This window comes from Ambystoma mexicanum, chromosome 5q, assembly GCF_040938575.1.
Source record: "Ambystoma mexicanum isolate Mex_15411 chromosome 5q, UKY_AmexF1_1, whole genome shotgun sequence".
In the NCBI taxonomy this organism is placed as follows: Eukaryota; Metazoa; Chordata; class Amphibia; order Caudata; family Ambystomatidae; genus Ambystoma; species Ambystoma mexicanum.
Window position 1 is genome coordinate 342,960,732 of NC_090933.1, and position 26,960 is coordinate 342,987,691.

Genomic DNA, 26,960 nt, shown 5'->3' on the forward strand with positions numbered 1-26,960 from the left:
AACACTGTGTCCATGTAACATTTTAAAAAGACATATTTGAAAACTGTACTTGATAACCTTCAACGATGTCGTAGGGAGCTGGTGCGAGATCATCCTGCAAAACATATTGATTACATTGTGGCCCCTTTGATGCATTCTAATGTTTTTTTGTTTAACTCATTCTGTTTTTCACTAAGCAACTAAAGTTTATAAATAAAAACATAGACCATTCATATAGGTAACGGGTCTATGTTATTCATTGACAAAGTACATTTTTCTGAAGGGTTATTTTCATCGTTGCATTTGTTTCTGAGATAAAAACATCAAGGTTGTTGATTTAATGCTTTGCAATTCACTTACAGTATTGCAAATTATATTTAAAAAAATGTATCTTGATTGTAAAAAAGATATTGTTAATCAATAACTATTAGTATAAATCAACAAATGATCACTTCTAATATCTCATCCTGCAGACAGGTTGCAGTAGAAGAATAGTACTTTGTTGATTTTCCAGGCTCTGCCTATATAACAATAATTGTAATAATACAGACCTAACATCAACAACAACAAAATTCATGTAAAAGAAGGTCGATATTGACAAATAAGCCTACAAATTTTGTATAGTCGCATCTGAAGGAATAGTCTAAAAAAAATTACTTAAAAGGTGAGTCAGGTTGCTTTTGACTCTGGAATAGTGGTCGATGTAGCATCATAGTCCTTTAATCAATGTATTTATTCATACCATTGTTCAATAGAAAATGGACATTAGTATTATAATTTAGACCACATCAAAAACAATAAAAAAAAGTTTGTGTACAAGTTGTTTAGCCTCACCATGAGGATGTTGGGATGTTGGACGTGTCTGTGGTTTCCTCCATGGTAACTGTCTGTAATTCCATCAGTGCGATCTACGTAAACACAGACATGGTAATTTTAAAATAATTACCTATTTATAAAGGACGCAGTGTGAGTATGTGTTTGGAAAGGCTCCCATTGCATTGAACTATTCAAGTATATCTAAAGTAGGGATACACAAAGTAATCTAAAGTTCAAAATGTACAAACCACAGTACATCGTGTCACGAAGGAAATTTGTGTGGTAAAATATCAATGGAAATATTCCCCAAAAATTGAAAACTGTTCATTATGTTACCTGTTCACTGAGTATTTTCAATATATTGAGTCATTTATTAGACATATTATACAGGCAAATTCAGAAAATGCTAAAATACTTTAAAAACCTCAGCATCCACTACTCACCTGTGTCAGCACGTATTGAAATTCAGTTGGAATTGCATTCGGAAATAATTTGCGAAGGAGTCTGGGGCAATGCTTTTTAGTGTACATTGATTTTACGTACATATCTTCTGAGAAGTGCATGCTGCAGACGCAGAATCTATTCCCCCTCATATCATCCAAGAAATCCTAGGCTCTGCTTTCAATTTTCGACACTGGATATCCGCAGCTCACGAGCCATTTTCTTATCAAATGTAAATTCTGTGGAAATACATGCAGGACTGTACTCTGAATTTTAGCATGTATTAGAGCAACCCAAAACGATACAAGAAGGCATTGCTGGATTTTCCCCATGATCTGTAAAATAAATATAAATACATTTTACAATAAAAAAAGTATCACAGTGAGTAAATCAAACATCATATTGATAATAAAAAAATATTATGTTTATAAAAAATTGCACTTGAAGCACACATGCATTGAAAACATTCACTACGAAAGATTACATTTGGAAACAATACTGTGTAATGTTATGTAATGTTATGTGCTAATTACAGAGATAAAAATGCATAGGACGGTTGATAATGGTGTAGACTTAAAATAAAATGAGAATAGGGTGTACAATGAGTATAAAGCAATAGAAAGTGGCCTAGCAGAGAAGGTTGAAACTACAGAAAGCAATAGTAAAAGTTGACCAACCATTTCTTAGAAGAACAGATGAGCTGACTCAGCAAGTGCAGTAAAAAGTGGTGAGCTGGTGTTATCAGTTGTCAATCTCACAGATGTTTTCTTGATAACTCTAACAGTGTTTATAAAGGATTACAGAAGTGGGTGTATATGTGAATGTCGGACGTGTTTGTTCACACCCACCAGGCCTCTATGACAATGTTTGACCTCCTCAATCCCGCCAGTTCAACCCCTTGTGAGCACATGCCCTCAGGTGCGAACTGTCAGTGATAGCGGAGTGGGGGGTGGGATGAGATGAGTGCAATAGGCCTGGAAAAGAGTCAAAGGACGCAGACATATGTAGATTGCAGTGTCTTCAAAGGGGAGTCTGGAGACACCAGGTCTGGGGTGGCCATGTGGATATGGATGCCCATACGAAATAACCCTTTGTGTTGTACATGGTATTCAGCACCTTGAGCATTCCCAACCTCCCAACCCCCTTGCGAGCGCACGCCGACAGGTGTGAACTGTCATTGATAGCAGATGGGGGGATGGATGTGGATGAGATGAATGCAATAGGCCTGGTACACAGTCAAAGGACACAGACATGTGTTGATTGCAGGGACGGTGTCTTCAAAGAGGAGTCTGGAGACACCGGGTCTGGGATGGCCATGTGGATATGGGTGCCCATGTGAAAGAACCCTTTGTGGTGTGCATGCTATTCGGCACCTTGAGCGTTCCCAACCTCCCAACCCCCTTGTGAGCGCACGCCGACAGGTGTGAACTGTCATTGATAGCAGATGGGGGGATGGATGTGGATGAGATGAATGCAATAGGCCTGGTACACAGTCAAAGGACACAGACATGTGTTGATTGCAGGGACGGTGTCTTCAAAGAGGAGTCTGGAGACACCGGGTCTGGGATGGCCATGTGGATATGGGTGCCCATGTGAAAGAACCCTTTGTGGTGTGCATGCTATTCGGCACCTTGAGCGTTCCCATCCTTCCAGCCCCCTTGCGAGGGCACACCCACAGGTGTGAACTGTCATTGATAACGGAGAGGGGGGTGGATGTGGATGAGATGAATGCAATAGGCCTGGTACACAGTCAAAGGACACAGACATGTGCTGATTGCAGGGACGGTGTCTTCAAAGAGGAGTCTGGAGACACCGGGTCTGGGATGGCCATGTGGATATGGGTGCCCATGTGAAAGAACCCTTTGTGGTGTGCATGCTATTCGGCACCTTGAGCGTTCCCATCCTTCCAGCCCCCTTGCGAGGGCACACCCACAGGTGTGAACTGTCATTGATAACGGAGAGGGGGGTGGATGTGGATGAGATGAATGCAATAGGCCTGGTACACAGTCAAAGGACACAGACATGTGTTGATTGCAGGGACGGTGTCTTCAAAGGGGAGTCTGGAGACACCGGGTCTGGGGTGACCATGTGGATATGGGTACCCATGTGAAAGAACCCTTTGTGGAGTGCATGATATTCGGCACCTTGAGTGTTCCCATCCTCCCAGCCCCCTTGCGAGTGCACGTCCGCAGGTGTGAACTGTCATTGATAGTGGAGGGAGGATGGATGTGGATGAGGCCGCGCAATAGGTCCGGAACACAGTCAAAGGACACAGCCATATGTTGATTGCAGTGACGGTATCCTTAAAGGGTAGTCTGTGGTCTGTGGTGGCACAGATGGATAAGAGTCCTCATGCAAAAGAACCCTTTGTGGTGTACATGGTATTCGGCACCTTGAGCTTTCCCATCCTCACAGACCCCTGGTGGGTGCACACACACAAGTGAGAACATCCATTGATAGCGGACGGGGGATGGATGCGGATGAGGGGAGCGCGATAGGCCAGTAAACTTGTTAAAGCACACCAATCTTTTACAATACTCTTAGCTGTTCGGACATGTTGTGGACTTACTATACTGTTGGGGTCAAGGTACTGTCTGTATAAATCTATGGTATTGTCCGTGGTCACTGGGGAATTCATCACGAATGGCTCAAACCACACAGGCAGGTATTACTTGTCGAACTCAAAATCCCAGTCCTCCATGAATCCACCATGTTAAGGCACGACATGCCACAAGTCTGTACCACCTCTGTAAGAGATACAGAAATAGTTTACAATTAATTGTGGTTTTTAATTGTGGTTTTTCTGTTAGCACCATCTTGTAAAATGTAGGGCATTGTTATACTTTCAAACGTACCTTTTTGTGCGAAATACTGACAGTACTTGTGATTTCAAGTAGGGATCAATTAGAAATGTGAACGTGCATTCCAGCATAACAGTTTGGGAAATACTCCCAAGTGAAAGAAACGTAATTGTTCATGCAATAAATCTAAAGATGAACACTTTGTTTTAAGATTAGAATGAGTAATTTATTCAATTTACAGAAACATTCTTTCGTCAGTGATCCATTGAAATTATATTGATGTAGGGGAACAGCATATTATGTTAGCCGTCCTGTTCCTCAAACACACAAAATATATACAGTGAACTTACTCATTACTTGGATTACAAGGGCAAACTGTAGCTCGAAGTTCATGCATAGCGACTATCTTCATTCGCAACATGGATATTGTAAGGCAAGCGGCCCTGAAGTCATGCAGCTCGGTAACGCATAGCGGTGGTGTGTCTTCGTCGGCAATGTAGGCAAGCTGCCACAGTTTTCTCAGCAACAGCAGTTCTCCGCCAGAGTAGGCATACGCTCACAAAGATGGCAGGTACACCATGTGGAAGTGCCCTCCATGCGACTGGGTTCAGGCTCCAGTGATTGATCCTCATGACTCTCGTCTGATTCCACAGTGTCTTGAGTTTTTTTCTCTTTCAAGGATTTCCTCTTCAGAATATTCAGGCTCGTACGGGTAGAGCATAATTGTTGCCATAGTTCGTCAATAGTGAAGAAGCACAGAATCAACAGTGAGGTAAATAAAAACATGTTTGTTTGTAAACATGAAAAGAAACAAGGTTTCACATTAGCAATGCATGCTAAAGAAAGACAAGCAAAACAAACATGTTGCAAAAACACATTGTGAAAAGACAAGATTAATAGGCTCAAACTTTAAAAGTTTGCAACGACACATGTTTAAATATGCATTGGTAAATACAATGTGTCCCTAATATAAGAAATGAAAAGCAACTACTGAGTTAATTCATTTTAGGCAGTATAAGTAACAGTTCTCAGTGTGTGGTACTTGGCAGATAGCTGAACAGAACAGAAACAAGTCAGGGAACCACAGAATGAAATACACTGACATGAAGGAAAAAGAAACTCCATATGTTGTGTGATCAGAAAGGGTTTGTTTACAGTTGTCAAGGAATTAAGTGTCTTGGCATTTCCATGGAGACACGTGAACAGATCGCGCACAGTGGACGTTGACATGAGATGTGCATTGGTGTTGTGAAAGGGGGAATGAGTATCTAGTGATGTCAGTGTTAAGGATGGGTGATCTGAATTAGTGCCGCACAGACACTTAAACTTAGGGCAATTAATCAACGGATTACATTAGCACAAGATGGTGGTACCAGACCCATCGTTTTTGCATGTGGTAAAGTGAGATAAACTCAGGTAAGTTAAAGAACTATCGATGTATGATCTAACATACATGCCCGATCGATTGACCAAATAACATTTCTGGCTGAACTACCCCTTTAAGTATACACACACACCATCAACTGCACATATTAAAACAAATGGTGCCTCTGGCGGAATGAAACTCAAAGTTGAAATTGGACAGCTACTAATAGTTAACAAACCATTTTCAAATACTGGAAAATGTGCTGGAGTTAACCTTTTGGGAGAAAAAGTCATGCAACCTCTATGACCATATAAAATAGAAATCACTTGTTAGGTTAAAAAAAAAATAATCTCCTGTCTTATGTTTGGATTTGTAAAAGTTCCAGTCTGGCCACGGAGGTTGGGGCTAAGGACTTGGCAAGAAATGCAAGGAAAATAAAAACACAACAAGTATATTTAAGAATATAGAAAAAGAGGTATGGGCGCCCCTCGGTGAGAACAAACATGCCCTAATGACCCATTCTATGGCAAGGTACCCACACGAGAGACCGCAGCCACATTTTAGCTCACTGTACCTTTCACACAAAGAAGGAATATCCATTTGCATATCAGCCTTGTCCCACCCACTTGAGCAGTCCAGCACCGAAATGCTATGCAATCCTCCTTTGAACAAGAGCACCAACAGCAACCCCAGACATGTGTTTCCGCCTAATTTCACTTTTTCTGGTCGATATCTTGACCAGTAGCAAATTCTATGCCGTGGCACAGAGTCTTCCCATTATGCAGCTTCTTTAATTATTCTCACAAATTGCAGTTAGAAACAAAACAGAGTAAGTTACATATGCCCCTACCATTATCATGTGTGTAGCATCCTGATTACCTGAAATCCTTTGAGTCCCTAGTCCGTGCCCTTTTTTGCTGCTTTGCTGTTTTTCAGTATTACTGCACTCCTTACCTTTTGTCCCATTGCGGACTGTCGGCTCGGTAAGGGCAGTGGTTTATTCTTCCAGACCTGTGAAGAAGGACGTTTGCATTAGCTTTCCGCTGTACTGTTCACAAAGGCAGCACATGTCAGATTTCTCCAGCAGTGCATGGCTCTCCCATATTTCCCATGGGCAGCAAAGCCATTGTGCTTACATATCTGGGTGGAACTATGGCCTCGTTCGGGTAGGCATTCTCAATCTCGCTCATGTGGCAGGTGACATACTCGGCAGGGTTAGAGGAAAGGCCTTTGCGCCTTCTGCGTTGCATGCGCTTCACTGCTGAAGGAGAAGACATTATTTCAGCAGGGAACGTCTGGCACAGGTATCTGCCTTTTCTCTTGGGGTATCTTTGGCAGTGCTTTCTCTTTTCCAACTTGGTAGATGATAGTATTGATGAAAGGTCATTTTTGGGACGTAAGGATACAGAAGGAGAGGAATCTGATACAGAAAAGGTGGCTTGGCAAGGGTTGTTTGTTTAACCCTGATTATATTTCTCAACCTAGTTCTACAGAATGCTAGTCTTCACGGTCATTGGGGATTACGTGGGAAACTTCCTTCCCTGTAAGATGAATGCTTCTGCCAGAAGTAAAATAGGGGCTGCTAGAAATCGATCCATGGAACACAAGATGACTGCATTCTTTTCCATGAATTGGTAAGATATTTCTAAAGGGGGGTGGTCAATAAGGCCTGGGAATCCTTCCTGGACAGGCTCTTTAATACCTCTGGACCATTGGTCAAGATTCTGGATGTAGCCGAAGACCAACAGTCCATCTTTGGACCCAAAGTGATCCGCGGCTGGGCTCAAAAGGCATCAATGCCTCTATAGTAATCCTGCTCAAAATTAGTTTGAAGCTTGGAGTACTATCTGAGGCAGATGGGGCCCTCTTTTTTGGTGTACGAGTTTGATGAAGAGCTTTGAAAATACGTGAAGACTTTTACCTCACTGGAGAATGCAGAGTCTTCCAGGACTGGCTATAGCAGAGGTCGTTCAGCTGACAATAGCTCCTAGTCCTCAGTTCCTGCCCTGTGAAAGACAAATTAGGTGCCAGCCCACTCCCTAGCACCCCAGGTAGTTGTTCCTTCCCAAGAGAACACAGGGAGGCAGATCATGTGTCTATTAAGGGGATAGAGGCAGAGACAGATTGATTCAGGATGGCTGGTGTTCAACAAATTCCCCGGGAAGGGCAAGTAGGGGCTTCTTGTGGTACTTAGCTCAAAATGTGTCTCTTATTGTTCATGATCCTTGGGTGCTTCAGACCATTCAGGGTTTCAAACTATAATTTGTGTCCATCGTTTGCCATAATTTTCAAAGTTGCTTTTTTTCCAAAGAAAATGTTCTGTTTGTGCCCCAGGAGATCCAGGATTAGGTCTTGAAGATAGCAGTGAAACAAAACAGCTCAGCACTGGAACAGGATTAATCATCAAAATATTTCTGTAGAAAAAGAAAGACATTGGGCCTCATTACACGGATGGCGGTAAGGGTTTAACGGTACCGGTATTTTACCGGTACCAGTAAATCCTTACCGCCTTACTACGAGGTCCCTTTGCGGGTTGGGGAATTTAACGCCTGCTTTTTGCAGGCATTGAAAACCAACCCGCAAAGGGACCCAGGGAGCTAATTACAGTACCGCAATTTGCGGTACCGTAATTAGCGCCTTCCCCATTCCCATTATGCCCTATGGGGCAAAAATGGGAATGGGGAAGGGCAATGGTGGAAGGGGGAATTACCGCCCCGCCAACCTTGGAATGGGGCGGTAATTCCCCTTTCCGCCAAGGCGGTGCCGGTATTTTACCGGCATGAACCATGGCGCTAATAGCGCCATGGTTCTCCGACATCCGTGTAATGAGGCCCATAGGGTTTTACCCTGTAATCAATCTGAGGGAGCACATTTTATGTCTGTGTATCAGCACTTCAAGATGGAGATAATTGCCACATTGAAAGATATGTTGAGGGCAGGAGATTGGCATGTGAGATGAGATCTCAAAGATGCCTATATCGTGTCCCCATCAGTCAAACCTCCCAGGTATCTTCTTCAGTTTCTTTGGTAATGAATCTGTTACCAATTTACTGCTCTTCTCTTTAGTCTTTCTATGGCTCGTTGGTGATTTACCTAGTTGCTCAGACCGGTGGCAGAATTTCTCCGATCTAGGGGTATAAGGCTTTTTATTTATCTGTACCAATCCAATCATGAGCGCATCTGCGCAGAACTCCCAGATGTATGACTGGCTAATGATAAGGGGGCTTCAGTCCCTGGGATGTATCATAAATAAATGTCCAGTAGTCTGAACTGACCCCTTCCCAGAACATGACATGTTTAGGATTCATGATAAACTTCAGGAGGTCATCCCCCAGTGTGAATTGAAAGAAAGTTAGTGGCAATCAGGAAAGAATTGAAAAGGGCTCTCTGTTGACTGCCATATCTTTCTGGCATCTGGCCAGTTTGATAGGGGTCCGCTCCTCCTTGATCTAGGCCATTTTCCCTTAACATCTCCATTACAGCATTAAACATTCAAGGACTCCATCAAGGTTTAGGCCAATTAATCCATGGCCAAGGAGACGATTTCCTACAAAAGAAAATAATCATTTACCTACCAACAAGAGCTCTCAGATAGAGCATCGACATCCGCCTAGAACCAAAAGCATACACAAGAAAAAAACTTGAGGAATCATCTTCCTCCCATCTTGCAGCAAAAACATTGAACACCATCCTGAAAGAAATACTCAATACGAAGGATCACCTAAAACTCAGAAAATTACTTAAAACCTGGGTCTTCACCTCAGAACCTGACGGAAATGACTAGAAAAACAAAGACTCCACTGGAAATAGAAGATGCGTCTCAACAAGCGCACAGGGAAGGAAGAAACTGGGGAGGGAGCCCAGGACAGACCCACCCTGAAGCCAAACCCCTATGTTAGGCATCGCCTAAGGGAAAGGAACCTTAGCTGCAGACGAGGGGGCATCAACCAATAACTGGCACCCCTGAAGGCCATAGGGGGCCTAGATTTCAGAGGGAGGCCCTCCCAAAGAACTCAGGGAGTGATGGCAGGCACACCCCTTCGACAACCGAAGAGTAAACCCTACAACCATACCCATCACCACCCAGGGGTGGGGGAAGGCCGTCACTACCTTCCTGCACTCAGACAACTAGACAGCTACAGAGACATGCAACCTCTATGCGCAGAACCCAGGGAGTTTCCCACTGTGAAAAGCCCAATAGATAGCACAGGCAGAGACACCAAAGACAGATGCCTGAAGCAACGAGGTAAGAAAAGCCCCACTATCCCAGCCACTAAAACCTCAACTATCTTCATACACCTCTCAAACACTTAACAAACGCAATCACATCTTTGCACAGCAATCTGCATGCGCTTCACTACACAGAAACAACAAAACAAACCACATATAGTGCTGCACAACATCACACAGGAGTCTACCGATCTGTAAATCGCACCCATGCTCAGCTCACGCTGTTAACCAAAATGAAGCTGTCAACAGGACATCACAACTCTCGCTCTACCTCTTCCTGCTATGCCCTACTACACATCCTACCCACTTGTCATTCAAATCCACCAGAGCGCCAGGGGACCACTCTGGTGGTGACAGTGTGCAGTATAAATGTTCTTTAACATTAACATTTAAACTGGATCCTGATTTCCACAATTGCAGGAGAAGGATTGCTGAAATGGGTATTTCATATGGAGGAGTGGAACTTTTTCCCCCAATCTTCAATAAGAATCATATGCCAGTTGAAGGGTTTGTGGTACTAGGTGTGGCAGGAGCTTGACTGGTGGACCATGGTCTCCTCAGGAGTCATGCTGTCATGAAATCTTTGAAGATGCTTTTGGTCCCTGGCAGACCGGTCCAGGAGTTTTGGCGATTTGCATCAAGAGGCCTCAGGCTTCAAAGGCAATGGTGTCCCTTTCAGATGGATCTTTTTATGCCCTGCTTTCTAGATTATTTCACCCATCTTCTGTTCTGTTGGAAGCCGGAGCCTTTTGTCACAGCAGCAGATGCTTTCTTCCACCGTTGGGAGCTGGGAAGGCACTATGTGTTCCCCTCCTTTCACCATTATAGAGTGCATGCGGTTTTAGACTCAATTGCATGGTAACACGTTGGTGCTGGTGATGACCTTCTGGACGGCACACCTATGGTACACCTGAGCCTCAGTGATAGCCAGGGAGAGACCAATTCTGCTTCTGATCTTCAGACATCTATTGTTAGACCCTCATTTTCAACCACATCCCTTGGTCATTGACGGATCCCTCCTGCTGATGGCTTTGCAGATTTGAGGGGATGCTGGTTATGTGAGGGCATTTTCTGAAGGGCTTTGTCTCTCATTAGCAAGTACAGTTTGGGCATACCGAGCAGCTTGGCGTTTTAGAGTTCGCTGGTGTGCACAGAGAAGTCTGGATTCCATGCATGCCAGATTAGTGCAGGTGGTACATTTTTTTATCTAACTGGCCATTAAGCATTCTCATTGTACAATCAATACCTAAAGGTTAGCGGTTTCTGCAAGGCACGCTTTGGTTAGTTGATTTCCTCCTGTGAACATCCTCTAATTTGAAGGTTGATCGGGGACATCAGGATTTTTCATCCTCCACCTGCCTCAAAATAGTCCTTTCTCTGGGAATTTAATGGCCAGAAAAGTCAGGTTTACCCCTTCATGCTAAACTGGTGATGTTAAGGTGTTTGCCCATCTTCACGAGGGCGGTGGATGTCAGGGCTTTGAATTTGTTGGGTAAGTTCTCCTCTCTTGATTATGTCAGTTTTCATGGTCATTGTAGAAATAAAACCGCCTCGACCTTTATTGGGTTTCTTGTCTTTGCACATTTTTCTATCCTTAGGGCAATGTTTTCTCGCATAGAAGCCTGGACGGTCAACCTATGAAAGTCTGTAAACCAGTTATTAATTTATTTTCACAAAGTTTTGCTGCCTCACTTTAGCCTGGTGGGTTTGATCGGTTATGGTCTATTCAGGGATTTACATCACCCTTTCTAGTGCGCATTCTGCTAGAGGGGGCAAGGCTAGAGGACATTCTTCAGCTGGCTAACTGGTCCCATGACAAAACACTCCATAGGTTCCATTGTAAAACCACTGTCCATGCTTCACGGTCTGTCGCAGCTGGGCTTTGAACACGCACTTTGGCAAGTCTCTGTGTCACACCATGGAATGTTGATTCTTCCTAGCAACTGCGATGTGTGAGTCAGGATTCCATTAATGACACGAAGGTGAGTGTTACAGCTCCATTTGATTGACCTGACTGATCAGGATCATTCTGTTTCAGCAGCATTTGGATTCTATGTAGGCCGGGCCTGTCAGCTAGCACAGCCAATGGAACTCTCCCCCTTGATATCTGTGTGCAGCCTGCTGTGGCAGGTTCGGATCCTGGCAAAGTCAACTCCGCCTTTCATCCTTCTGTGGTCGATACATTGAGTACCACTTTGTGGGATAATAATGTCATCTGTTATTCTTGAGCGCTGGGTGTGTAGCGCTAAATACGAAATAGATATTATTAGTATTTTGAGGTGGTTGCCAGCAGATCCAGTTTGGGTGTGGTTGATTCAGGTTTGTCTCCACTTTCTACTACGGAGGGCCATTTACTCATCTGAGATATTTTCCATTTATATGGGCAGGGCTATGAGCTGATATTGTCAGGAAGCCACACACATGATAAGGGGGAGTACTGTTTTGTTTCTTACTTCCATTTATCATAATAAAGAAAAGATGATGCATAATTCTCCCCTCAGTGACATTAATAGGATCCTGACACTCCATTGCAATTGCTAGGCATAATCGACACTGTCCCTGTTACATGCATTGTTGTCACATTAAAGGGATTTAAACAGTCATCTCAACAGTCATTTCTGCTTGCAAAAACAGTTGCTGGAAACGCAATGCCTTATTTGCAGTCATTCAGCTTCTTCTACTCTAAATTCTTGTCAAAATGAGTAATATTTAAAACTGTCTGTTTTGCCTGTACATGCATGTGGCTGCACGGTAATGGGCTAATTGCAGCAATCAAACAGCTTCTGGTGGGTCCAATGTCAAATATTTTAACCAGGTGTGACTTCAGCCAAGAATGTCAAAGCAATACAGCACTGCTGATCACAACCACCAATTAAAATACTTATCCTTTCTCATTCTTTTCTCTAGAAAATGTTAACTACTAGCAACATGTTATCATTGTTTTATTTTGTAAATTAAAGGTAAAAACCAGTAGTGCCTGTAATTGGTTATTTGTGGGAAATTGCAATAGTTGAAAGTTGTAATTTTAAAGATACTGGATTAGTGGGAACATGTTTGGCTACAAGCAAGTCCAAACCGTTGTCTTTGCCGGTGCTTGCTTGCTATGTTTGGAGAAGTACATTTGAAAGTGTAGAGGAGAAGTGGGGGGATGAGGGGGTTTGGAAGCAAGACAGAGAAAGGGGCTGGCAAGGACCGATTTTTCTTTCTTTCAGCGATAGCAGATGGAGCCCGGATTTGTCGAATTATCCCTTCTCTTTTTGTCCGTCTTCCAGTTCCTTTCTTACAAGATGTGGTTTATGAAGCCAATGCGGGCTGGTCTGCTGGGGGGCGAGGGCGCATTTGCCGCATCTGATTTGTGGAGGGGAGAGGAGAATTGAACTTTTGAGTTCTTGACATCAGCGTGTGCTGCGGCTAATCAGTCAAGCTTTAGTGATCGGTTGCCACTGGTTAAATGAAGCCAAAAATACACTGACAGCAACAGACAAAAGTAGAGGAGCGGATCGACCGCCGATAATGCGGCTGATCAACCCCGTGTCAGTAAGCCTTTCTCTGGCTGGCCTTACGCCTGACAACTTTCTTCTGCCCATCTACTGGCTTAATAATCCCCGTGGCAGGCCGGGGCGCGAGCGCAAGCGCAGCTGCACTGGGGTTCCTTTTCTTCGCCCCTTCCTCTTGTTCCACTTCTTCCATTTCTGTTCAAGGGGAATCGTGTCTGATGGGACGTCAGGTTCTGGGGCAGAAACTCTTTTACAACAATGCTTGCTAGTGACACGTGCAGGGTATTCAAGGGGCGCCGCGTCCTTCCGTGTCCATCATTGTTCAGTAAAGCGGAACGACAAATCCCGGGGTGATTCAAACCCAGCAAAAATTCATTACGTTTCTGGATTTATGGTTTTTGGACATTTACTGAACCAATATCGAGAAAATGGAAGTGGATTCCAGACGCCTCTTAGTTCCTTGCATCCCTATAGCTTGGCAGTTCCCAACAGTAGCCATCAGCCATTCAGTAGTCACGTGTACTTATCAAGTAGAGTTGCCCTTGTTTTTACTGGTGGGCATTTATTGTCCAATGTCTAAAAGTATACATCTTTAAAGCGATCCCTTCCTTTATAAAACTGTAGAGTGAACACCCGTGTCAAAAGAAGGAGCAGAAACTAACTGAAAACGATAGATGTTGACCCAGAAGAAGGGCATTTTGTACTCTTTCTCATTATTACCCTGAACACTGGCCATAGGAATATTGATATATTTAAAGATCACAAAGGAAACATTGTTTTAACTTTTCTTGACTGTATCACATTATTTTTTTCTGTCTCGTGTTTCCTCTGTTCTTTCCTTCCTTCCTTTCTTTCCTCCAGTGAGAGGGAAGAAGGAAATCAGATAGGAAGGAAGAAAGAAAGGAAGAAAGAAAGAAAGAAAGAAAAATTGAAAGAAAGAAAGGAAGGAAGGAAGGAAGGAAGGAAGGAAGGAAGGAAGGAACGAAGGAAGGAAGGAAGGAAAAGATAAGAAAGGAAAGTAAGGAAAGTAAGAAAGAAGGAAAGAAAAATGTCAGTGCAAACTACACCATATGAGTGATCATGTTAAGTTATATAGATGGGTTACAGAGCCATATTTTTCAGACACAGCTTTTGAAACAATGTTTCGCTTAAGATCTTTAAATGTATCAAGTTCCGGCAGCCGAAGTTCAGGATAATGTAAACCAAGGCAAGCCAATTAGACAACATCACTTTATCCTTTAGTCTATTTGTAAGGATTTTGTCGGTCAACTGTGGTATTTATTTTTCTATGTCGCTGTGTTCTCGTGTGGTGCGTTGGTTTCGTTACCATACTTAGCCAAAAAGCTGCCCGCTTCCAGGGGTCCGCATAGTTGCAGAAGCCACGACACCGTGAGACAGGGAAATAACAAAAGCTGGAAAGAGAAGACAAGGAAACATGCATTCCCCTGTTATGCACCAATACTGTGGAGCACCAATGCACCACAGCACCACCGCACCATTGCATCACACCTCTGTGCAACACCAAAACTACTGCTGTTCAGGAAAGAACAGAAAACCATACTGTTCAGGTGGCTTCCTCTGGGAGCACCAGGGACCATAAGGTCATAAAGCACCCACACGTGTGCATGCCCTCAACATAAGACCATTTAAGGGTGACCTGTCCCCATTTAAGCTGTCAGGATAATTGACCTTATCTTTTGATGTAAGGTCAACCTTGGCTGGCAAGAAGAATTCCTGACGGGTCAAAGACAAGTTTAGGAGTCCACGCCACTGACATATAATGCCGTACCTTTTCTGGCCAATCTGACAGCAAATGTCTCCTAATTTGGTGTTATGTCTTTCTTGGCCGTTCTCCATTACAGCCCAAATGACTTGGGAGGTAGATTGCGTGTTTATTGAAATCATTACTTTCAATTGATATAAGTAGTTAATATAAGCCAACATTGGTGTTATGGGGGCTTGGTCTGGGCTCCCCTAAGGTAAGTGTAGTATGTGTGGGGTCTGCAACCTTTGGCTTTGTCTGTGATCGTTTAGGAGACTCACCACTCCCTGATTGTGTTGGTGTCACAATTCACTCCTTTCCCTCTCGTTCCTGTCACTTGGGAGCCTGTTTTGGGGATTATTCCCAACAGGCTTTCCTTATGAACCTTACAAGACAGTCCTGTGGTGATTTAGGATCTAAATCCATATTTCCCATTTCACTTCTAAACCGGATCCATTTCAGGTTGCTTGTCCTGTATGTGGGCTTAACGCGGGCAGTAGCTGTAACAGAATGTGTGGGTGACGAGCTTGCAGACCTTCTTTGTAATCATAAAAAGATTATAACTCCTTACCCCACATCCCTTTTCATAATATTTGGGTCACGTTCCACTTACACATCCTGGTGGTAGCCTGCATGTTTCTTGGTTCCAGAGTGCATGCAGTTTGATACGTATTACTCAATGTGTGATTCTGTGCACATTTGCTTGCCCATATCCACTGCCCTTTGGCCTCTCATGACAGTTGGTTGTTGACACTGCTGGGAGCGTTGGACGGGGTCCATTGCAGTCACAAATGCATTGCAGTACCTCTACCGTTTTCTCCCTCTCCTTCTGCTGGTTCTCAACCTCAGGCTTCCCACCACTGGCAGCACGGGACACTGGAGGGTTGTGCTTTTTTATTTGGTTCCAGGTCTCCGGTCTCGAAACACGGTTTGCGTGTGGCGCTGAAGGGCTGCTCTCTCGCTCCCAGTTGTTGCCCAGGTCCGGAATGTTGACTATAGGTGAAATAGAAAGAATCTGGCGAGCATCTTGTTTTCTTTTGGTATCATTCTTTTTTCTATTTCTGTTTGAGTTGTAAAACAACACAAAGGCGGAGCTTGAGGGGCCCCAGCACTCTATACATACATAATGACTTTACATTTTCGAGTACATTTTGGGACGTCCCTAAGACGTTGTGGGAAGTTCACGTAAGAGCTATGAGGTGAAACACTAGCATTGTCTTCAGGCCCTTGCAATAAAAAGAGCACAAAGAAACAGCTCAAGTTGTCAGTCCAATAAGCATAGAGTCACCCAAGATCAATGTTTACAAAATATCGTTGTTTAGCCAAATTTATGGATTTACATTTATTTCCTTTGTTTTGCAATTCCCTTTCTAGGTAATTAACAGTACCTTTTAGAACACACAAATATTTCTTATCTAGTCATTTTAAACTTAAACATCCTGTACCAACATTTGTTTTCTATTTTCTTTTTACTCTGCATAAACCCAAGAAGGCTTAATGAATGCGTCAATTGCCTCCCAGTCCAGAACATTTGATACCCCTAACCCATCTGTGGGCCCAACCGTAGCACTAAACAACCTAGATGGTCATAACATACTACTTCCCCCCTGGTTCTGGCTGTGGGGTGAAAAGACAGCCCCAGAGTGGCACAGATGGAGAGGCCCCAGAGTGACACAGATGGAGAGGCCCATGCTAGGCCATTTTGTGAGGTTGAAGCTGGCTAATTTGGGGTTCCATTGAAATATAAAAGCCAGTACAAAGCAGGGATTTGTGACGCAAGGCCTAGTGAAATGGAAAGAAATGGGCAGAGCCAACTCCACTAAAATGGACCGATGCGCAGGGGAAGGGGAATCTACCTGCGAGCTTAAAACTGATGGATGTGCCCAATTCATGTGACATAACATGTGGTGCTGCAGATGCTGACTTGTGTAAACTGGGAAAAGACACCTTTTGACAGATTCAAAACTGCAGCAGCACAAATGGGAAGATATATATGGAAAGGATAGGCATGTGAAAAATACCAAGGTGCCTTACACTTAACAAATTGAGCCAAGTGACATATTTCTGAGAGACACACTTACTTTTCGCAAATAAACTGACATTCAAATGGAAAGGAGAAACGAGAGAACCTTGGCTGGTCAGCCTATTGTGCGGGCTGCACACCCTATAGTCCACTTAGACAAACAACCAGTAAACATAACATATTATACCTCCATTTAACCAAACAGAAGTATGCATTAACATCATGAAGGCAATTGACTCATTTAATACTGCTTTCGTTTTCTCCTTTCTTCCCTTTACGTTATGTTTACTGGTTGTTTGTCTTGTTTAATGTCTGTTGCCTGTGAAACATGGAACCTACACACATTTAAAATGTGTTGTAAATAATGTTGCTAATGCCTCATCGTTGTGACAAATTGTATTGGGACTAATGGTGTTGTAACTTGGAACTCCCTAAGATGATAATACAGGTCCTGACGAAGGACTTTATCAGTCCAAAATGAATATGCCAAATGTACATCTGCATCAAATGAACTAGCAACCTATTTACTAAGACTACTTTATTAGTGAATACATCAACATTGCTGCTCAACACTTTGATATGACTGCTCTTTACAATTACAAACTCCAGAAACCACTAAGTGGACTATAGGGTGGCAGCCTACACCGTAGGCTGACCAGCCAAGGATCTCTTGTTTCTCAATTTCAAGTGCCCTTCACAGAGGCACCTTATATTGGGTTTGCACCCCACTCAGATATAGAATTATTTTCTAACAGCAAATATATGAATGAACAGCTGTTCCCGCTCACCACTCTCAATTTTATTCAAATGGAAAGACCCATTTGTTGGATTTTTCTATGTAACTGTGGCCTATTTGTGAGTAATACCTAAAGTGAACTTATATCTGTCCAAACCGTCTGTTAAGAAAGATTGTATTATAAACAACATGCCCAGATATAATTCTAAAATGTTACATGTAAGCACATTGTGTCAATTTAAAGCTGTATTTTCTGAAGTATGGATGCAGCTGGTGTTTTTCCCACTGAACTGAAAGGTCTGTGCCTATGAAACTTTGGCCTCAAGACCAGTGGGCTAGGCTCACCAGGAAAAGCAGTCCTGGTTCAGTTATAAATACAAAGAATTAACAGAGAATTAGATCAAAATTATGGGAGTTGCAGATAACATGTGTACATTATTTGCTGTTATTGTGCTTATCTAACAATAATCTCACTACTATATCCAGTTGCACAGTTTGCCATTTAATTATTTCTTGTTCTCCAGGTTCTCATGATGCGTAACATAGTTCATCAAGTTTTCCGACATGTGTTTCCACCTAAGGTCGTTTTCGAGGCATTACATTAAATAAACTCCTCTGTGCACATCATTAATGGGTGATTGAACATTTCATAATTAATTCATTACACTGTAAAGATATGTTTCAAAATATTACCACTGAGGGTATTGAAGAGAACTACAGATTTAAAAAAAGAAAAAGAGAAAAAGAAAAGAAAAAACTAATTGTGTAATACTTTCAATTTATAAACACATATGCTAGTCTCAGTATTCAAATATCATGAGTTAACTATTAGTGTCTGAAGCTCTGTTAGGGCCCTTATTGGATACTTGAAAAGTATAACATTGATATCTTATTGGAAGTGTCTTAAGAGATAAAGTTGCTAACCCTCACTCATGCCTATTTAAATGTGTCAATTGCACCACTGTGATATACTGTTATCATTGACCAATAGTAAGTGTCCCCATGCATCGTGCATCTCGGTGCATGTTTAATGGTAATATGTCTCTTTAATTAAGGGCTCACTGTTAGGTCTCTCCCTCATGGGTATCTCTGTTAGATATCAAATGCCTGAAAATGGTAAATAGATTCATCTGTGATTAGCTAACTTGGCCATTAACTCCATTTGTCCTTGTATGAATTTTGTATATACTAATAATGAAAATGTGCTCACCTTATGAACTGTAAGGATGTATTCAACGTTTACACAGCTATTAGGTGTTCTCAATCTCTGCTATACTTCTTATATGTTATGTCATGTTATTTGGCATTTATATAACGCCGTATATATCATTGGTATGATCTCAAAGCACTTGTGGGTTGAATGCCCTTGGGGACCATAGTCCAGGTCAGTCGAGAGAGTAGGGTAGAATACAGTGCTTGAGTGCACTTCATATGGGTGCAGCCAGTGTGATTAGTGTGATGGTGGCTGCATCCTAGTACTAGGTGCAGTGGTAGTGGGAGATCAGTCGAATGTGTGCAGTCAGGTGGTTGGTCTCCGAGACTGCATTCTGGCGACATTATGCCTGTGTAGCATGTTTATGTGTGCAGCTAGGCTGATTTTTTCATGGGGTATAGCTGCGTTCTAACAGGTTGTTGATGTGTTCATGGAGAATCGTTCATATGTGTGCAGCTAGGCCGAAATTTATCGAGGGGTATAGCTGCACTATATTGTTTGTTGGTGTAAATGGAGGGTGAGTATAGTGGTGAGAGGTGAGTGTCTGGAGTGGATGATGTACTTTTCGAGCCCACTGTTCTTGGTTACTTTTTGGGTCTTAATGATCTGGTAGTGATCGTCCTCATGTTTCGCGGTAGCGGTACTCTGAGATATGTTCACAGGTTGGACCAGAGTAAATTAAGATTTGCGCGGTCAAAAGGTCATTATTCTTAGGCTCAGCGCTATGTGTCAAGGAGCCCATTTTCTGCGTCGCTGGTTGTGGTATATGGTATTTTTACATGGTAGGTATTGGCAGGATACTGGTTATAAGTCGGGATATATTTCACAGCAACGTAGTCCTACCGATGCAGTGGTGCTAAAGGACAGGTTGGACAGAGTTATTGTAGAGCCCGGTTGTTTTAATACCTTGAGAGGGTTCGTATCTATGACATGTAGTCGGGCAAGGTAGGGAGTGAATGGGTATGATCAGCTTGATGGTACAAGAGGCTGCAAGGCCTCTCTAGTAGTATCGGGAAGTGCAGAGTCAGTAGATGCAAATCTTCAAGCCTGCAGGACACTAAGGTTGCCAAATGTGGCCTCACAGTTCCTAAATCAACCTTGATGTCATATTGGTCGGTTTCTGTGGTCCTTTCCCACGGTATCACCAGGAACACTTGTTGACCGGCTGTAATTACTTTCCAATTTAATGTCATTGAACTCGAGATTCTATAATTTTGCTGAGTTTCGGCGGCTTTAGACGGTCCTAATCATGGTTTATGGAAAAAGCCAGGTTTTTAGAGCTGCACGGAAGGCCATGTAGTCTTGGGTGTGTTAGATGTGAGGAGGGAGTGAGTTCAGAGAGTTGGAGCCAAGGTTGAATAGGCAGACCCTCCAATCCTGGTTGAATTGGATGCTGGAATAACTAGTAAGAGGACGGGGCTTGACCTTAGGGTGCGAGATGGGTGGTAGGGTGTGTGGAATATTTTTATCCACACCACTGCGCCACACTGTACCCTTTTACCAATGGGGAAAGAAACTGTCAAAAATTGAGGAAATAACCCTGTGCATGCCAAATCTGAAAAATTGCGCATGGTGCATAAACCACCAAACAGCTGCACACCCTGCCACACGCACAGGCAAAGTTGGTGTAAAAACAGGAATCACTGCTGTCAACTGTCGTTGTCACTTGAAACAAGGCCACAGAAGGGCTAAAATCTGAAAATGGTCTTAAATACAGTTTCCTAATCAACGGCAACCTTCAAAGTGCTGTTTTGGCGCTAAATTCAGTCATTTTCCCTAGTGAATTATTGAAAGGAAAATGTGCTGAAATCATGGATTCTTCAGGCAGTCAGAGGAATCCAGGCATCACTGCCTGACAGCTGCCTAAAGAAATTAGCTGCCAAACCCAGTTTAAAAGTGTTTATATTTCCTGATTAAAATGGCAAAAACCGCCTCTGTTGGTGAAGGGCTTACTCTTTTAAAATCCTTTATATACTGTACTTATATTTTACATGGGAAATTAAAAAACTTTAATGTCAAAGGGCCCAGTCTGAGGCCAATCCACTATGTAATTCTGATCTGATAGCCTGGCCTGGGAAAACTGACATCTCTGCTTGACACTTCCTTGAGAACGAAAACAAAGAAAGCCTCAGACATTTGCCTCCTAGCTGACCCAAGAACAAAGGACAGACAGAGCATTGACCTCTGCAAGGATGGGCAGGATGTGGAGGAGGTTTCTCAGTGAACTTCAAAGGACTGGCCATTTGCTCACTTTGAAAGTAAGAAAAAAGAACCTGGACTGGATTTTGAATGGAAATTACTTGTTTTTGCTTCAGAAATGTATGACACTTAACAGGAGAGCCAAAGTAAGTAGACAAGTGAAAAATACAAACTTAAAAATCTTAACTTATGCTAGACAGTTGAAGATGTGGTAGGAGTTCGTACAACATAAGGAACCAAAGATACACTAATACACTGATTGTGACAAAACTATAAATGTTGCAAGTTTAAAATTGTATGTACATGATCCGCTGATCAGCGCCCGGAGATGTATCACATTAGAAATGATTAATCCAAAGTGTTATGGTTAAAATTGATAAAAATCCATAGAATGACCAATACAGCTCTCACAAAGATGGGAAGTGAATGTTAATGTAGATAATCGAGTATAAAGTATATGTGTACAATTTTATGAGGCTACATAATCGTAGAAATGTACATTTGTGCAAAAGTATGTTTTGGGTAAAAATCCAGGTGGGAGTTCCTAAATCCTGTCATAAGATGACATCTCTGGTTAGACTACCAACCTGGACATAGCACACACCAGTAGCCACTCACAGACATGGGGGGTGGTTTGAAGTTCTGCCCACACCATAAACTGGGGGATGGCAATTGTAATGTGTAAATATACAAGTTTCACTACACAAAAGACAGACTGCTTCCAGAACACACAGAGTCCAGAACCCTTCCAGATGTCCACGCAGCACCATATTCCAGAACTCTTCAACTTGTAGCTGACTCCAGAATTCTTGAAAGATCCAGATTTCTTTGCAGAATCCAGACTCTAGCATTGCAAAATTATTGCTAGACTGACCCAATTACAAACATCCCAAACCTGAAGGGATTTCATTCTGATTCAGCTTGGCTTGCTACCACTAAGGCTTGTCCACTGAAAACTTGCATCCTGCTATCTACCGTGTCCAGTAACCAGAAGGGGCCCTTCCAAATCCAGGCTGAAGTGCAGTCCAGTTGACCAGAACGGTCTTGCTGATCCAATCCTCGTAGAGGTGACTTGCTGCCGGTAGACCAGATACAATTTATTGAGCAGAGCTGACGGTCCAATTTAATAACTTCCTCTTTAAGTATTAACAGGAAGAACAGTGACCCTTAGTATATCTGAATTGTATTATCCCTATCTCAAACCCATCCCATCTTTAATTCAGAACTCCAGTATTGTTAGAATCCTTCTTGCGCTGATTGTCTCAACTGTGTTCCAAAACCATAACTGCCTTGTGATTTTGAATAACTAAAGTAAATAGTAAGAACTAGAGTATACACAACAGGACGTGTTACGCTGATCACGTGACTGTAAGATCCATCTGTGGCATTCTCTTTTTCATAGTCATAATATAGTGTGATCAAACCCATCTGTCATTTTCAAAAGCGCATTTCTGTTTTCATTTTTGTGCCTATTTTGCAAAAACACCTGTCACTAAAACCTCTATAACTCCCTCCGTTTTAAAGATAATTTCAACTCTCAGTGATACCTAACATCCTTAGCTATCTCCACTACTAAAGGACAGAACAGTGTATTTGACCCATTATCTTCAATATTGCATGGTAAAAGTTTGCCACGAATTTGCGAAATTCCCAAGTTTACACGTGTCATTTCCCCATTCCAAAGTGCCTTTTCCATCCCATCCTAATCTCAAGTGTGTATTGTTGTTTAAATTATAGCTCATGTATGTTAGGACCTGATTAGTGTTGCTTTTCTTAGAATTTCTACCTATTTAAAAATTTTACACCTTTTTGTAGTATTTCACAAAGCCATTTTCACCTGTCATTTTCAAAGTGTCATTTGCCAAAATAAGGTTTTCTCTCTTGTTTGGGAGGGAGGATTGCCTATAACTCTAGATTTTGTATTTCATTCCTGAAAACCTGCTGATTACTCACATTGGTGTAGGATTGCTCATTTGTATTTAAACAAAACTATGCAGGGGGAACATTAACCTAAACGCTATCTGTGTGCAAAACAAACTGTTCTTTTTCCCCGTGTTTCCTAGTTTGCCTCCTTATAAGTGAATCAAATTGCTTTGCTTATCTTTCTGAATTGTATTGTCACCCTTTGGGTGATTGCTGCCCCATATATATCTATATTAAACCTATGTGTGATTGAATATTAAATAAATAAATAAATCTTTACCTTTACAAATTAGCCTGATTCCTGGTTCAGTGTGTCCTGGGGGGTATTTTGAGAAGGTTGTGATATGAGTGGTATATCATTCAGAACATTGAACTTATAGACACAAAAAAATAAGGGTTTCATTTGCGCACTACATTCTAGGCGAGACTTGGGTGTGTGCCTGATTGGAATCCCTTACAATTTGGGGGCTCATGCCGCAATTCTGAATTGAAATACCACCCGTAACAGTCTAACACAGCATACTAGCCTGCAGGGTACAGACAGCCTGCTGGGTTAGCATACTGTGCTACACTGTACAAGCAACCCTCAAAAGAAATACTCAAAAGAATTGGGCCTGTTTGAAAAAGTAAATTGACCCTGAAATAAGCCATAAGGAAATTGATATTTCTTAGATGGCGACCCCAGTGGAAATTAATATTGCTAAGGATCACTCCCTGCACAAACTGTCAGGGGTGAGTGGCCAGAACAGGATGAACTGGTATGGTTGCAGGAAATAAAAGAACAAGTCACTGTAATAGACATGAATACATGGCAGGACAAGGGTCCATTACATCAAGCGCTTAGCGAACTGTACATGGACCCAAAAATAAAACAGGAGCAGTGTAAAATTGCCAAAATAGAAGCCTAACTGTACCTCCACATAGGAATCATACAGGAAAAGCATGCAAAAAACATAGATTTGGCAAAGAGGCAAGGGGAAACACTGCAGAAAATCCAGACTAATCTGGACTCTGCAGAGCAAAATCTCCAGAAGAGCCAAGAATCAGAAACAGAGGCTAAGCAGTATGCCACCAAACAAAAAGAAGATATGGCTCTCTTACAGCAAGAGAATGCAGAACAAAATACCCAAGTACAGACACTGCAAGAAGAATGTCAGGAAAGGTTTGACTCTTTACAATAGAGTCAACAAAAGCTGGCGCAACAATTACATTTTAATAGAGCCTGCGCAGAGCAGGTAGTCACATTACAGAACCAACTAGAATCCTTGAAAGAGAAAAATTATAATTTAATTATTAAAGACATCTACTCTCAAGAGGAGTTTGATGAGGAGTGCCAGAAATCCCATGCATTTAAAAGAAAAAGGGACGACCTGGCTGCACAGAGGGGCACTCTAACTCAGGAGAGGGACGCCTTAGGCCAGGAAGTCAGCCAATAAAAACTAAGTTGGAAGAAAGAAAGCTGGCTCTTCAGGAGTTTAGTGAAGCTAAAACTGAATATGAAAAGCTACTAGAGCACACCAGGTGGGTGGGGGATGCTCTGGCAAAGAACACTCAGACCAACAAGGACCAAACTCAGGAGGCGAGTCCCCTGCAGCAAAAATTGGTCAGTATTCCTAATCCAGGCAGGAAGCACAGAGAGACAATGAGGCTCTCTGTGAAAAGAATGACAGCCTACCCAAACAGATAGCCGTGCAGGAGCAAATCATTGAGACCAGTAAGGCCTTAATAGAGGAGCAAAAGGGTCAGATTTTGGCATGTGACTAGGGAATAGGAGCTGAAAGAGATGAGGTAAGAAGGAACAGAGAAACACCTGAGCATAACCTCAGGATCCCTGTCATCAGGGACTTTAACCCCTTCAGTTCCATGGACTCTGCCACCCTCATGTCCACTGGCTCATATGAACCAAGGGCCATGGGGATGGTAGACTTCAGCAGAATGGGAAATATGGGACTGACAGATCAGCTCCTCCCAGAAATGTTAGGGCTAGCCTCTCTGATCAGGAAGACTCCAGTGAGGGGAGAATCAGAGAATTGGATCCTCAAAAATACTGCTTACCAAGGGATCAGTCTGTCAAATTTGGTGGGGAACTCCATGAAACTAGACCCACAAAGAGCATCTTAAAGACCTCTTCCCAGCTAGGGAAGTGGGCGGGGGGTACTCAGACAATCTTGGGAGCAAGGGAGAGTCAGAAGACTCTTCTGAGCACCACAGGTCTAAAGAGACTAGGCCCCCACATTCTGCAAGCCATTCCCAAGCTCGCAGGATCAGGGAGAGCCTGGAGGATCAGATAGACACCTCCTGTAGCAGTGCCTCTGAGTCAGAGGATGAGTGGACAAGGTTGACCAAGACTAAAAAGGCCAACAAAATTAAGAGGGCCCTACTCAAAGATCCCCTGAAAAATGCCAAATATTCACTTTGGGAGCATCTCAAGTTATATGAGCAAATGATGGATACTTTCCATTTGAAAGATAGCTAGAGTTTCATTCAATATGTCAAATGGACATTTTAACCTGAATACTCCAGCTTCTTTGCGGGACTGGAGGATCAGAACCACTCAAGATGGTCCACCTGTAGGGCGGTCATGTTAAAGCATTTCTCCATACATAGGAACCCTCAAAAGGCTTGCAAGGCGGCCTACAATCTGCAATGTGAGGAAGACCAGGCCCCACAAGAATTTGTACAAGAGTTAAAACGTGCCTTTGCGCAGACCACCAGGAGGGTGCGCACAGACGGCAGGGAGTTCATTAATACCTTCTTTCATGCACTCCCTAAATACATCATGACTCAGCTGGTGAGGGACTTTCATGAGAAGAGATCACTAGACTGGGTCATTGAACAGGCGACTCGCATTTATGAAGTGCAGAAACCGGTAGAGAATAAAAATACAAATAAAAACCCCAAACCAGCCAACACCCCTGCTGCTGCTAAGGTGGCAGAGGTTAAGGTTGCCCCCATTTTAGATCTGGAGATGTTAGGGCCTAAAAAATATTCCTGTGCAAAAAAATATTCCTCCTAACCAAAGACCCAGAAGGCCCTCGGGCCAGTCCCAAACTGGTAGTCAGGGAGGTAATCCCACAAATGGGACCCCTAACTCCCCTGACTATATCAGCCCCTGTTACGAGGGCAACAGACCCATCCTGGGCTATGTGTGGACTCCCCCAGCCCAAGGGGGGGGGAATCCAACCAGGTAGCTGGAAACCCAGGAAACTTCTCTAACTTTCCCCAGGAGGGCAGTAATCCCCCAAATGCCGGGTTGATTTTCTTTCCCCGGTACCCACCAAACATCAACCCCCAAAACAACCCTTCTTTCTTTCCCCACTTTCCTGAACCCAGACAGCCCAATCAAGGAGAGGGAGGCCAAGGGTGGAGGGTTACCCGAACCATCCCAACCAAGGGTATTATGGGAGAAGTGACAGTTACCCTTCCCGTGATCAACCTAGGATGGACCAGAGACCCCTGTACCAGCCAGAGTGAGTGTCCTAACTGGAGCGAGAGGTCCGGAACTTGTCACAGGATCTGGGCCGCATGTTGAGAGCTCAGCAGAACCCTCAGATGAACATGGTGACTCAGAACCCCTCAAACCAAGGGTTTGGTACTTCAGAACAATGACGGGGAGAGAACCTGACAACCCACCGGTTCCCAGGGAGGAGGCACAGGGGGAAGCCTTAGAGGAAGCTTGCTTTCCCACTTGGGAAAACCCCCTGGAAATCCAGGAACCAGAACCAGAATCTCCTGCCCCCAAAAGTCTGCAACCTAAGGAACAGAGGGCGGGTAGGAGAAATAAAGGGCCTAAAAAGACCCATTTTGTGGAGGAGGTTAGAATCTTCCAATTTGAAGGAGGCGGTCCTCAGAGGATTCTGGGAAAAGGATCTTCTCCTTCAGGGATGGGGGAACTCCTCCTAAAGAAAAATGGGTTCCGGGAGATCTTAATCCAGACTGGGTAAACGTGGGGACTGTGTTAAAACCGCCCATCA